The sequence below is a fragment of the Lithobates pipiens genome, unplaced genomic scaffold, assembly GCF_037356315.1.
Source record: "Lithobates pipiens isolate NorthernLeopardFrog02 unplaced genomic scaffold, aLitPip1_a1.2 Scaffold_18, whole genome shotgun sequence".
NCBI classification, from domain to species: Eukaryota; Metazoa; Chordata; class Amphibia; order Anura; family Ranidae; genus Lithobates; species Lithobates pipiens.
In genome coordinates this window covers 188510577-188524513 of record NW_027507758.1, presented here as the reverse complement: position 1 = coordinate 188524513, position 13937 = coordinate 188510577, and the positions used below count along the sequence as shown (strand labels likewise).

The 13937-nt window shown below is 45.0% G+C and overlaps 1 protein-coding gene across 1 annotated transcript in view; it reads left to right on the top strand.

Moving 5' to 3' along the window:
• LOC143987597 (interferon-induced, double-stranded RNA-activated protein kinase-like) overlaps positions 1-13937 on the top strand; it is a 365105-nt gene that overhangs the window by 311446 nt on the left and 39722 nt on the right. The gene's annotated exons all lie outside the window — the stretch shown is intronic.

The following is a 13937-nucleotide window of genomic DNA, read 5'->3' as shown; positions in this document are numbered from 1 at the left end:
GGCTTCTCCTATGGGTCACAGGAGTACAATTCATTTTGCACTCCTGTGACTTGTTTTCAGTGGAGAGCGGTCTGATGTCCACTCTCCGCTAACATCATTGCAATCAATCGAGGCAGCATTTCATCCTGACTTCTGAAGTCTGGATCCGCCAGCTGCCTGGACTGATGGGAGCTGAGACGGCCACTTCCCACCCCTCTACAGCTCAGCACTCCAATGAGCATGGAGGAGCAAAGCAGGAGTGATGCTGACTAATAGTCAGCATCTCTCCACTCGGGGAGGTGAGAGAACCGAACCATTGACAATGTTTGATGGCTCGGTTCTCAGTGCAGAGTTGCTGGGGAACAGCTGCAGCATCGCTCTGATACTTCATCCACCTAGGTAAGTAGGATTATGCAAAAAAAGCCAAACCCATACTTCTCTTTTAAAGTTTCTTGGCTATTGCTTGGCAACTCGAAGTTTCAGCTCCCTCCATACATTTACTATAGGATTAAAGTCTGGAGACTGGCTAGGCCACTCCTTGGCTTTTAATGTGCTTCTTTTTGAGCCACTCCTTTGTTGACTTTGGTGGTATGTTTTTGGTCATTGTCAAGTTGAAAGACCTATCCACGACCGATCTTTAGTGTCCTGGCCCCATCCATTTGCCCCTCAATGCGGCAAAGTCGCTCTGTACCCTTAGCAGAGAAACTGCCCCGAAGCATAATGTTTCCACCTCCATGCTTGACTGTAGAGATGGTGTTCTTAGAGTCATAGTCAGCATTTTTCTTCCTCCAAACACAGCAAGTCCCCCTCTTCAAGTAGGCACATGTACAGTTGTGTGCCAGTGTGAGTACAGTGCCTGAAGGGGGGGGGGGGGGGGGGTTCCAATGCAGCGGGCACAGCAGAGACTTCTATGGACTTTGGGAACGGATTGCCAGCATTTGATGCCCATTTTCTCTTAGTCTGGCTTGGTTTTTGGCCGGCAGCCATGTTGATGTAGTCCGTGACATCACGGCTGGCACCGTTTTCCCTTAGTCTGGCCCAATGCTGGAGACAGAGCTGTGGAGAGACAGGCTAAGTGGGTCATGTGATCTACAGAGCTCCCAGGCCATCCTCTTCCTACCAGGATATAGTCTTAGGAAAGACACATGGCATGCTGAGTGTTCCGATCCAGCATTCTCCAGTCTGGTGGTGGTGAGTCCCTAGGGGCCCCTTTTGTTTACAAGCAAGCACCAAGGAATGAGCAGGCTCCTGCTGGCTGTTAATCTGGCAGACCAGTTGGTCCATGGGCTGTAGTTTATATGTGATGCATCTTAGGATGCGACTCCCCTGTTGCCCATACTTTGTTTCAGCGATAGTGATTAGATGCGTGCTGTGGCTTAAGAACTGGTCTGCAGACCAAGCCTCTAAGAAAGCTCTTATTGATCTGCTCTTTCAAGGCGAAAGCCTTTTTGGGGATACCCTAGATGATATCATTAAGGGTGTTATGGGGGGGGGGGGGGAGAGTACCTTCCTGCCAAAGTCTAAGAAAGGATAGTGCCTTTACAAGCATGAGCCTTCCTTCTCAGCCATAAAAAAATTATTTCGGGCTCCCGCTGCAGACAAGAGAAACCAATCTCAATTTTTTCCTGAGAGGTTTCAAGCAATCTTGGTCTTGGTAAGCCTGAAGCTGGCTTCTCCAGTCCCACAGACAAAATTCCTTCAGCATGAACGTCTGCCTTTACCCATAACTGGGATGGGGGGACAACGTTGCTATTTTTCAGTTTCGTGAACATCAAGAGCATCCACAAATTGATCCTTTTGGAGGTACAAAAGAAGGGCAGAGTTTGTCCGCTTTAAGGGGCCCTGAGTCTGTGCGGATATAGTTCCTGCAATGGTTCAGGTCACGTCCGAACTACCCAGTCTCCTCTATCCCCGTCCAGGAAATTGAATTACCTGGGTCGGACTCTGAATTTAATACTGACCAGGGTATTCTTTTTTTTTTTTTCCACTCAAACTTCTGCTTCTTCAGAAGCTTCAGTGGACGCCGTATTCATCCTAGCGCCGCTAGTAGTGCAATGTCCCATAAATTACAGGTAGCCCGGCAGGACTAGTCACCCTTGCAGCAAAATTTCAGTAACTAGAACAGTGTAAACCATATGAGAAACTAGAATAGTAAACTTATAGTCACATCTAATCATGTCAGGCTACTCAAATATGTGAATATTCCATTCATGTATTACTCAACCTCTTATTGCAGAGTCTTACTGGCTGAAAGCCAGCATTGCCATACTTTTTCAAACTTTTTGGGGACAACTCCTACTCAAATACTTGGCCTTATAAAAAGGCAGCGCCTTATCAACTATGCCCTTCCAATAAGCTAAGGAGGGGGAGCCTCAGGCTTTTTCCAGCATAGCAAGATAGCCTTACGTGCATAGAACAAGGAGAGAAATAGCAGGGTCTTTTGAGCCCTATGTGGTGCCACCTCTTCTACCAGGCCTAGCAGACAGACTGAGATTGTCAAAAGAACAGGTAGATAAAGCTGGTCTTGAATGTTTTAGTGACCCCCTCCCAAAATCCGTATCTGCTGGAAATGCCAAAATATATGATCGAACTCAGCCAGGCTAGTGGTACAGCGCCAACAGGTCACATCACCCGAACCATATATACTGGCTATTCTTGCTGGGGTGTAATAAACCCTATGGAGTGTGTTAAATTTAATATAATCACGAGCCGAGACCAAGGCCCCGAATGGGTGATCCCAGATATCATCCTAATCATCCCCCTGAAAATTGGGGACTAATAAGCTCCATTTATCCCTACACTCGCTGAGTGCCTTTGCCTTTCCACAAACAGCTCTTTATACTCTTTTGACAGCGTCTTTTGCATAGATTCATTGCACAGCAACTGTTCCAGAGGAGAAAACTGAAGCTCCAATGTGTCAGCACTGAACTGTTACGAATGTATGCCTCAGCTGAAGATAAAGGAAAAGGTAGCAGTTCAGTAGGCTGTGTCTATAATCAGTTGGTCAAAGGTGAGCCCCCCTCCCCCACTATGTTCTTCAATTGTTTGATGTCGATACGGGCCCATATTATCGGGTCCAGAAACGCACCAAAATGGGGTAATCTAAGGTTAAACCATAGTTGAGTGTCTGGTGACCATACCTCAATCTCAGAGCGCATTAGCACCTTTGCTGTCTCATGCACGAATAGTAGTGCACATTGAGCCAGTCAAAGGCGACGATGCTTGTGGACCCCTATATACCAGGTAATAGACTCTCATAGGATCCCCTAAGTGCGGCCTCAAGTGCTGTTGCTGCGCCTCCATCTCACAACAGCCAGTGCCTGGCAACCACTACCTGTCCTTCTAGAAATTAAATAGGTCTGGTAGAGCTAGTCCTCCCTGTCCAAGGGATTCCTGTACGAAGACCTATTCTGGGGTGACTTAAAGACCATAGGATGGAACTAAACAGACTATTTGCACACTTAAAGAACACGCAAGGGATCCAAATTGGAGCATTGTGCGAATAATACAAAAAAAAACTGGTAAAATCTTCATCATAAGGAGGTTCACCCTACCAATCAAGGAGAGCGGTAAATGCCTCCAGGAGTCCAGCTGAGTCTTAACTTTGGTGAGGAGCGGTATTAAATTTAAGTGATGGATAATCGTCTACCTTGGGAGATACACAAATACCCAGATATTTGAATTCAGATACCCAAGCTATGGGGACCAAGAGCGACGCTCTGGCCTGAGCCCCATCGTCAATAGCCATGTCATTGGACTTTTTCCAATTGACTCGTAGACCTGTAAAATTTTCAAAAGTGGCCAGAATCTCGAATACTGCCTCTAAGGATGATCCCAGACCCTCTAAAAAGAGAATATCACATACATATCATCCACATATAGTGCAGTATATTCTTGAATACCTCCCATCTCAAGAGCTTTCACCTCTGTAAAGTTTCACAAAGCAGTAGCTATGGGTTCGATGGCAAGAGAGAATAGGGCTGGGGAGAGTGGACTCCCCTGACGCGTCCCCCTACCCACCGCAAACTGCACGGAGACGGACGCGCCTATCTTTATTGTCGCCTTAGGCCTACTATAGAGCAAGGAGATCCACGTGATAAACACGTTTCCAAATCCCATGTACCGTAAGACCATGGACATATAATGCCGGTCCATGGAATCAAAGGCCTTGGCCATCTCGAGGGACACTATCTCCCTAGCCCCAGGGTTGGTATGATCAATTTGTAAGTGTGCAGATAGCCTGAAAAGATCGGTGTCTGTAGATTTCTGGGCAATGAAGCCCGTTTGATTTATGTCTACCAGCGTGGTGATAACCTTCAAAAATCTTGTGGGCCAGTATTTTCATTAGGCTATTGAGATTCTGATTGAGAAGAGCTATTGGTCTATAAGAGTAACAGCTCATGGGGTTCTGGCCCGGTTTGGGCAGCATAACCACCTGAGCCTCCATGAGAGAATCTGGAAGAATCTTATTTTCTAAGCAGAAGTGAAACAGAGTCCTAAGTCTCTGGACAAGAGCTTCTAGATGTGGCCTATACCTCTCTATGCAGAACCCATCTGTACCTGGGGCATTTTGGGGACGGAATGATCTAATGGCAGTTTCAACTGTCTTCTCTGTGATATCCACCTCTAAGCTGTTTTTGTCCATCTCAGAGGGCACTGGAATGTTTAGGAAGGAAAGTAGGGATTCCAAGTCCTGCTCATTATAAGCCAGGATAGGCACATATAGTGCTCAATAACATTCTACAAATGTATTTAGAATGTCATTTGGGTCAGTGAGCAAGGTTCCCTGGGAGTTGGTAATGCAAGGGATATTAGTCTGAACTCGCTGTTCCGCAACTAGAATAGACAGCAATTTTCCATTTTTATCTCCTTGTTCAAAAAGTGATTCAGCCCTCCTCGTCCAAAAGATGTGTGTCAGTTCAGTGTAATGCAACACCAAAAGATGGTATGCTTCCAGTGGTTTGACATATGTAGCGTCTGGTTGCATGAGCCAGCTCGCTCTCTCTCTCTCTCCTTAAGTTCCTGTGACAATACATAAAATTCTTTACGTGCTCGTTTGATAGCCGATATATACTGACCTTGCATACACGCCTTAAAGGCATCCCAAACTATCCCATCCCAAGCCAGAAAAGACTGGTGCCACCTGGGAAGACACCGTTTCAACCTCTAACCAACCTTGGTTCAACCGCCGTGCACCCCCTCTGATTTGTAAATGTAGGCCATATGCACCTACAGAGGTGTGTGATCTGACAAGCCCCCTGCAATATAATTGGCTTCCCTCACCAACTGCATTATTGAAGCAGGCTGACAATTCTACAGACGCAGCTCTCCTTGAACTAGAAGAGTCTAGGCTGTCGCTCAAAATGGCATTAAAATCACCCGCTATATTGAGAGGCAAATGCATGAGGGGAGCCAACTTGCTTAATAAGTCATACAGCACCTGTATCTGAAATGGGGGAGGCACATAAACATTAACCAGCACCTATATATATATATATATATATATATTCGGCTACAATAGTTACATAACGGCCCCCTGAATATGTTATGAACTGATGGCATACGTGGAATATGTAGCATGCATGGCACGTTGGATCTAGTAGCGCTATACAATTAAAACCCTATTGCCATCTAAATGTGTCTTCTGTAAGAAGACTATATGGGGCAAAAGTGGCTTCAGATATTGGAACATCAGGGCTCAGCGGAATTTATTGTTTAAGCCTCTAATGTTCCAATACATCAATTGGTTCCTGCCATAGGTCTATATTATCAAGATATATATCGAATAACATAACATTAGTAGAGTTTCAAGAGACCAATGACCACTTCAGCCTCAGGTAATTTACAGCCCACATGCGGCCAAGGGTATAGTATGAAACATTGCACAGACAAACGCACAATTATTCCCAGTCCCATGTAACTCCCTGCTGCTGTGTAAAACATTGGAACAAATACACAAAGCGTAATTTAGAAACTTGCAAAAAAAGTGACTGAAGAAATAGGTCTAAAACATTAGAGAGAAATAAAAACACAAAATTCTTCTATTGATAGACGGTCCAAAAGAAGAAATATATGTTTCTGTGTAATCTCCATTCCATGTCCCATAGAGGAGTAATAGCAAACCCTCCCCCCACATGTTTTCAGGAGTGATGGTTTCTCCAATAATAAAATATCTCTAGCATGAAGATTATATTGTAGGAGCACTCTAGGATGTTCTGGTCCTGCTAGCAACACAGTCAAGGAGGATTCTAAAGGTGGGGAGTTAAAGTGCACTCTTAGCCCCCAATAGGAATGCCATCACCAACCCCACAGAAATCAGGATACCCCAAGTCACCAAGGCAAGCGAGATCCACTCACTGACAACCTCAGGCGTATCAAAGAATTAGAATGTGCCCCTGTGGGTGATCCGCAGCTACCAGGGATAAAGCATGCTATACTTGATGTTTTTGTCCCGAAGTCGACGTCTCACCCCATTGAAGGATCTGTGGCGCTTTTGGACATCTGCCAAAAAATCCGGGAATAGCATCAACTTGATGTTTTCATGTGGCAATTCAGGATGCTTTTGTGCCTCTGCCAAAATCATATCCCTATCCTGGAAATTCAAGAGCCAGACAAGGAGTGGTCTAGAAGGTGCACACCCTGGGCGATTTCTAGTAGGCACCCTGTGCAAACTTTCAACAACATACGTAGGCGGCATATCAGGCAGGTTCAGCAGTTGTTTAAACAGGGTTTCAGTAAATATAGCAGGACGCGAGCCTTCCGCTCCCTTTGGCAGGCCCACTAAACAAAGGTTAATATGCCTCTGCCTGTTTTCTGCATCATCCACTTTATTTACAAGGGAACTCGCTAGCGACTGCAGCTCTGCAATTTGTGAGGTGTGTGAGCCCTCTTATCAGATCCTCCACCATGCCAATCTGGTCCTCGGCTTCTGTAATCCTTCCTCTTATTTTGTCCAGATCATGGTGAATCAGGGGGCATTCAGATGACCATCATCATTGCTTTAAAGCCCTCTATGGCTGCCAGGATTGGCTTAGTTATTGTGTCTGGAGTCGCTTCCAGTAATGTAGGATAGAGAGCAGTCTTCTGTGCAGCAGAGGAGGATGCCAGCAGGAAGCAGGTAGATTCCGAAGCTACCTGCTTTGGAAGCAGAGGCTAAGATTGCGCCTGGTGAACTCTCGCCCCGTCCCTTCCCCGTGTGCTGGGATTTCGGGTCCTTGGAGCTTTTTCCTCTGCCTTTTCCGGACATAATCGCCGCTGTGGGGGGGTCATGGATGCTTGCGGGAGCAAATGTACCTTTTGATATCATGGAGAGGGGCTGCATTCAGGGTAATAGGAGCAGATTTTCATGGAGCTCTGAAGTCGCATGTCCTTCCTGATGCACATCCTGGCCACGCCCCTTACCATCCTGCTGTGCATTTGCTGGTTTTAATGGCCTAGCCATTGAAAGCCAGGTACTGAGAAATAGAGGTTTGTCGGGATCAGTGATCCTTGCTATTTTGAAGGGGAGGAAGTCGACTGCTAGTAAGATATACAATTGTACGTGGAAAGCGTATATTTCTTGGTGTGAGTCGATTGGTGCTAATTCTCGCTCCTTTTCTATAGTTCGCATCTTGGTCGTCCTGCAACAGGGTGTTGAGCAGAGGTTGGCCTTGGGTACCATCAAGGGCCAGATGTCTGCCTTAGCAATCTTCTTTCAGCGACCCCCCTAGCCACTCACTCTTTAGTACGTACTTTCATTCAAGGAGTCTGGCATGTGGCTCCGCCTGTATGGTCTCTTTTGCTGCCATGGGATTTAAACTTAGTACTATCAGTTCTCCAGAAACCTCCATTTGAGAATATTGTGAAGATTCCCATACCTACATTGTCCCAGAAGGTGGCATTCTTGGTGGCTATTACCTAGGCCCATAGGGTTTTGGAGTTGGCGGCATTATCCTGTTGTCCCTATTTAATACTCTATAGGGATAAAGTGGTTCTTCGTCCCTGTCTGTTATTTCTGCCCAAGGTTGTCTCTGACTACTCTGTCCATTTGAATGAGGACATTGTGTTGCCATCCTTGTGTCCTAAGCAATTTGCTTTGCATACCTTGGATGTGATTTGGGTGTATTTGGCAGCTACGGAGTCCTTTCGGAGGTCAGACTTGCTTTTTGTGGTTACACAAGGACCAAGGAAAGGGCTGGCCTCTTCTTTGGCTACCATCTCCAGATGGATCCGACAGACTGTGTCTCAGGCCTAATCTATTTAATCAATTTAAGTTTAGGTTCCTCCTTTCCCTGTCATGGCACATTCTACTCAGGCTCTTAGTACGTCTTGCACCTTCCATCATCAAGCGTCAGTATCACAGGTTTGCAAGGCAGCCACTCGGTCGTCTGTATACATTCACTAAATTCTATAAAGTAGATATTTTGGCATCTACGGATGCTTCTTTTGGCCGCAAGGTTTTGCAGACTGCTGTTTGGGGGGGGGGGGGGGGGGGGGGGGGGGGGGGTCCCTGTTGTTTTGTTTTTGTTTTTTTTCTTCAACTTTTTATTTTTCAGATGGAGCTCCTGTGTCCTGGTTAGGGCTCTTATGGTTAGCCTTGGGTTATTTTCCCCACCCCTCATTTTTCTTTGGCACTGCTTTTTTTGAACATCCAATGGTATCGATTAAGGAGATGCTGTCTGTCAAACGAAGGACAGACACCACACCCACTCCTCTATGGCCACCCCTCTATGGAGTTTTTGATACTTCTATGACTGCTCGCTACTAAACTGAATACCTAGAGCAGGGAGGGGGTTATATACTGACTGAGGACAGCCCATGGCGCGTAGCCAAGTTTTATGTCCTGCCTAGTCCTACTCCTGCAGAGGTGATATAACCCAATGGTCAAGATTAAGGAGGCGCTGTGTCTGTCAAACTCTGAGAAATGGATTTTACAATGAGTACTAAAATAAAATTTTCCCCTACTGTGTGTGTGTGTGTGTGTGTGTGTGTGTGTGTGTGTGTATATATATATATATATATATATATATATATATATATATGTGTGTGTGTGTGTGTGTGTGTGTGTGTGTGTGTGTGTGTGTGTATATATATATATCTCTGTGCAAACATTTTAGGCAGGTGTGAAGAAGTGCTATAAAGTAAGAATGCTTTCAAAAATATATTTTTTAATTGTTTATTTTTTATCAATTTACAAAATGCATAGGGCGCAAACAGAAGAAAAATCAAATCAATATGCAGTGTGACTACCTCTTGGCTTCAAACCAGCATCAATTCTGACACTTGCACACTTTGTACAAGGTCAGTGATTTCGTAAGATTAGAGTCAGGCGTATGATCAATCAATTATACCAAGCAGGTGCCTATGATCACCAGTTTCATATGGAGGTTGACACATTATTAGTAATTTGCTGAAAACAAGGGAACCAAAAAAAAAGAGATAAACATCACTTTGGCATCAAGCAAGTAAATAGAGAGCCGACTCACCCCAAGTTCAAGGGGTGGGGTTCCTGGAGTCAAAAGGGGCGCCAAAAGGAAAACTCACCACAGCATATGTGTTATTAGTCAAAAATTTATTAATCAATATAAGGGACAAAAAAATGTTCAAAAAGACATTTGAACCTAAACCACAACATTAACCAGTTGCCGACCGCCGCACGACGATGTACGTCGACAGCATGGCACGGGCAGGCATATTGGCGTACATGTACGTCCCTTGCCTCCCGCGGGTCGGGGGCCCGATCGGGCCCCCGCCCGGTGCCTGCGGCGGTCGGTTTTCGTCCGGGAGCGATCCGGGACGAGGGGGCGGCCATTCATTCATGGCCACCCCCACGCGATCGCTCCCGACGAATAGGAATCCCCCGTGACATCACTTCCTCTCCTGTAATGTAAACACAGGAGAGGAAGTGATGTATTCTCTCCTCCGTGTCGGTATTTTTCGTTCCGACACGGAGGAGAGCGGATCGGTGAGTTGCACCAACACTCTACACACACAGTAGAACATGCCAGGCACACTCACACCCCCCCGATCACCCCCCCCCCCCCCAATTACCCCTGCCCCCCAGTCACAGTGACACCAATGTCATTTTTTTTTTTTTGCATTGGTGTCATTTGTGACTGTAATAACTGTTAGGGCAGTTAGGGTTAGCCCCCTTTAGTTCTAATGTACCCCCCTAACCCCCCCAATAAAGGTTTAACCCCGTGATCACCCCCCGTCGCCAGTGTCACTAAGGCTGGGTTCACATTGCAGCGGTTTATGAGAACGAATGTGATTCGCACCGCACTGCAGTGCAAATCACATCCGATCTCTGTGCGATTCGAGTTCAGCCATTCGCCGCACCCGCCACACCCGCCGCACCCGCCGCAAATTCGCACGGGACCCTTTTTTTGGCCCGCAGCAGAATCTGATCGCATGGGTGTTCACACCATGCGATCCGAGTTTGCAGATCGCACTGCGATATGCGAACTGATCTGGGGGTGTCAGTAACATTTCACTGACACTCCCAGCAGTCCGCATAGGGCAGTGTGAACTGCCGCCGGGAGGCATGCGATGCGGGAACCCGCCGCGGATTCGCGGCGTTTCCGCATCGCTCCAGTGTGAACCCAGCCTAATAAGCGATCATTTTTCTGATCGCCGTATTAGTGTCACAGGTGACGCTAGTTAGGCAGGTAGGTATTTAGGTTCGCCGCAGCTTTTTATAGCGCCAGGGACCCCCATATACTACCTATAAAGCCCCCTGATTGCCCCCTAGTTAACCCTTTCACCAGTGATCACCATATAACTGTTACAGGTGACGCTGGTTGGTTAGTTATTTTTTTATAGTTTCAGGGCACCCGCCATTTATTACCTAATAAAGGTTTAACCCCCTGATCACCCGGCGGGTGTCATTTGTGACTAATAACTGTTAGGGCAGTTAGGGTTAGCCCCCTTTAGTTCTAAGGTACCCCCCTAACCCCCCCAATAAAGGTTTAACCCCGTGATCACCCCCCGTCGCCAGTGTCACTAAGGCTGGGTTCACATTGCAGCGGTTTATGAGAACGGATGTGATTCGCACCGCACTGCAGTGCAAATCACATCCGATCTCTGTGCGATTCGAGTTCAGCTATACAGATAGTATGGCTGAATTCGTGTCGCACCCGCCGCAAACTCGCACGGGACCCTTTTTTTGGTCCGCAGCAGAATCGGATCGCATGGGTGTTCACACCATGCGATCCAAGTTTGCAGATCGCACTGCGATATGCGAACTGATCTGGGGGTGTCATTAACATTTCACTGACACTCCCAGCAGTTCGCATAGGGCAGTGTGAACTGCCGCCGGGAGGCATGCGATGCAGGAACCCGCCGCGCATTCGTGGCGTTCCCGCATCGCTCCAGTGTGAACCCAGCCTAATAAGCGATCGTTTTTCTGATCGCTGTATTAGTGTCACAGGTGACGCTAGTTAGGCAGGTAGGTATTTAGGTTCGCCGCAGCTTTTTATAGCGCCAGGGACCCCCATATACTACCGCATAAAGCCCCCTGATTGCCCCTAGTTAACCCTTTCACCAGTGATCACCATATAACTGTTACAGGTGACGCTGGTTGGTTAGTTATTTTTTTATAGTTTCAGGGCACCCGCCATTTATTACCTAGTCTCACTAGTGTACCCCTAAATTTAGGGGTGTCATTTCACATATGCCCATGGCATGCGTGAGCAATATATCATTTAGTGACAACTTTGTGAAAAAAAAAAAAAAAAAAAAAAGTTTGTAATTTTCCCGCAACTTGTGGCAAAATATAAAATATTCCATGGACTCAACATGCCTCTCAGCAAATAGCTTGGGGTGTCTACTTTCTAAAATGGGGTCATTTGTGGGGGTTTTGTGCCATCTTGGCATTTTATGGCCTTCAAAACTGTAATAGGTAGTGAGAAGTGAACTCAAAAATTTACGCCCTTAGAAAGCCTGAAGGCGGTGCTTGGTTTTCGGGGCCCCGTACGCGGCTAGGCTCCCAAAAAGTCCCACATATGTGGTATCCCCGTACTCAGGAGAAGCAGCAGAATTTATTTTGGGGTGTCATTTCACATATGCCCATAGCATGCATGAGCAATATATCATTTAGTGACAACTTTGTGTAAAAAAAAAAAAAAAATTTTTTTTTTGTCATTATTCAATCGCTTAAGGCAAAAAAATAAAATATTCAATGGGCTCAACATGCCTCTTATCAATTTCCTTAGGGGGTCTACTTTCCAAAATGGGGTCATTTGGGGGGGTTTTGTACTGCCCTGCCAATTTAGCACCTCAAGAAATGAGATAGGCAGTCGTAAACTAAAAGCTGCGTAAATTCCAGAAAACGTACCTTAGTTTGTAGATGTGACAACTTTTGCGCAAACCAATAAATATACAATTATTGACTTTTTTTTTTACCAAAGACATGTGGCTGAATACATTTTGGCCTAAATGTATGACTAAAATTGAGTTTATTGGATTTTTCTAATAACAAAAAGTAGAAAATATCATTTTTTTTCAAAATTTGCGGTCTTTTTACGTTTATATTGCAAAAAATAAAAATCGCAGAGGCAATCAAATACCATCAAAAGAAAGCTCTATTTGTGGGAAGAAAAGGACGCAAATTTTGTTTGGGTACAACATTGCATGACCGCGCAATTACCAGTTAAAGCAGCGCAGTGCCAAAGTGTAAAAAGACCTCTGGTCATTTACCAGCAAAATGGTCCGGTCTGAAAGTGGTTAAAAAGCATACATGACAATGTTGTCAAGAGCAGCAATAAAAAAAACAACCCGGATTCACATACATACCAACCATACCAAGGAATTAATCATTTGTGCAGTGATTGTGGGGCAAAACAGCATTGCAGTATAGGCCACTGATAACAGATGCATGTGATAGAAGCCACAAGGGCAAATGTAACAAGCCATAGAGATGAAAAATTCCATGTGGCAGTCAATGAGATGCTGATATCATGAGCAATTACAAAGATGAAGGAGCTGATTGAACTGAACCAGTGAGTATATGCAGCCACAGATGAATCAATGGAAAGCATGTATGCAGCAAAGGTAGCCAAGCGAGGAGAGAGTGAAACTGCAGGCAGCAGCAGGGGAGATATGTTAACACCTCAATATGAGTTCAGTCACTGGGTATATATCCGAGAACAGCATCCCATGAACAATCTCATCCAACCTGCACTCACTTTACCCGTGTTGTTTCCATGACCCATCATTCATACCGCAACATGCCATTTGATAACACTATATTTATCTTGCCTATCATATTTCCCTTGGTATGATACAATAATATTATTACCAAGATATAGCAATAATAATATATTCTAACATACTATATTCTTCTCCACACATATTGCGGTAAGATTCAAAATACTTGCATATACAGGTGAGGAAGAGCTCATTGGGTGCTAGGATATTACTATTAAATAACTGTAATACTGAGTTATTAATTTAAATACACCCCAGGTGTTGTCCATCTCTTCCCCCTCTGTTGTTCCAATAACGTGTGACTCCTTGCAAGCCCCTTGGTGTTAGCGCCTGGAGGGGTGAGGATTGACACGAGGATCCATGGATTAGTGCTTTTATTTAGAAATCTCTGGATATGTGATAGTTGTTTGGAATTCATCTTTTGAGTGGTAAATATATAAATATAACATTATATACAGTATACATAGATGTCACCACGTTATAAAGTGTTAGAACAATTAACTTTTTTGATATATTTCACCAGAATACAAATCCCCCTAAAGAAGACAGCAACAGCATTGGTTGAAACACATCAGGGTTTTCATGTGGATGTTAATTTTTTTAATAATTGTAATGCACTGTATTGCTAAATATTTATGAAATATTCTGAGACATGCCCATAACCAGAGTCTCTACCTTTTAAAAAAAATATTGATTAATAGTCTTTACTTTACTGTTCGCATGAATAAATAATTTTATAATACTTTTACTTTTTTTATATATTATTATGCTGC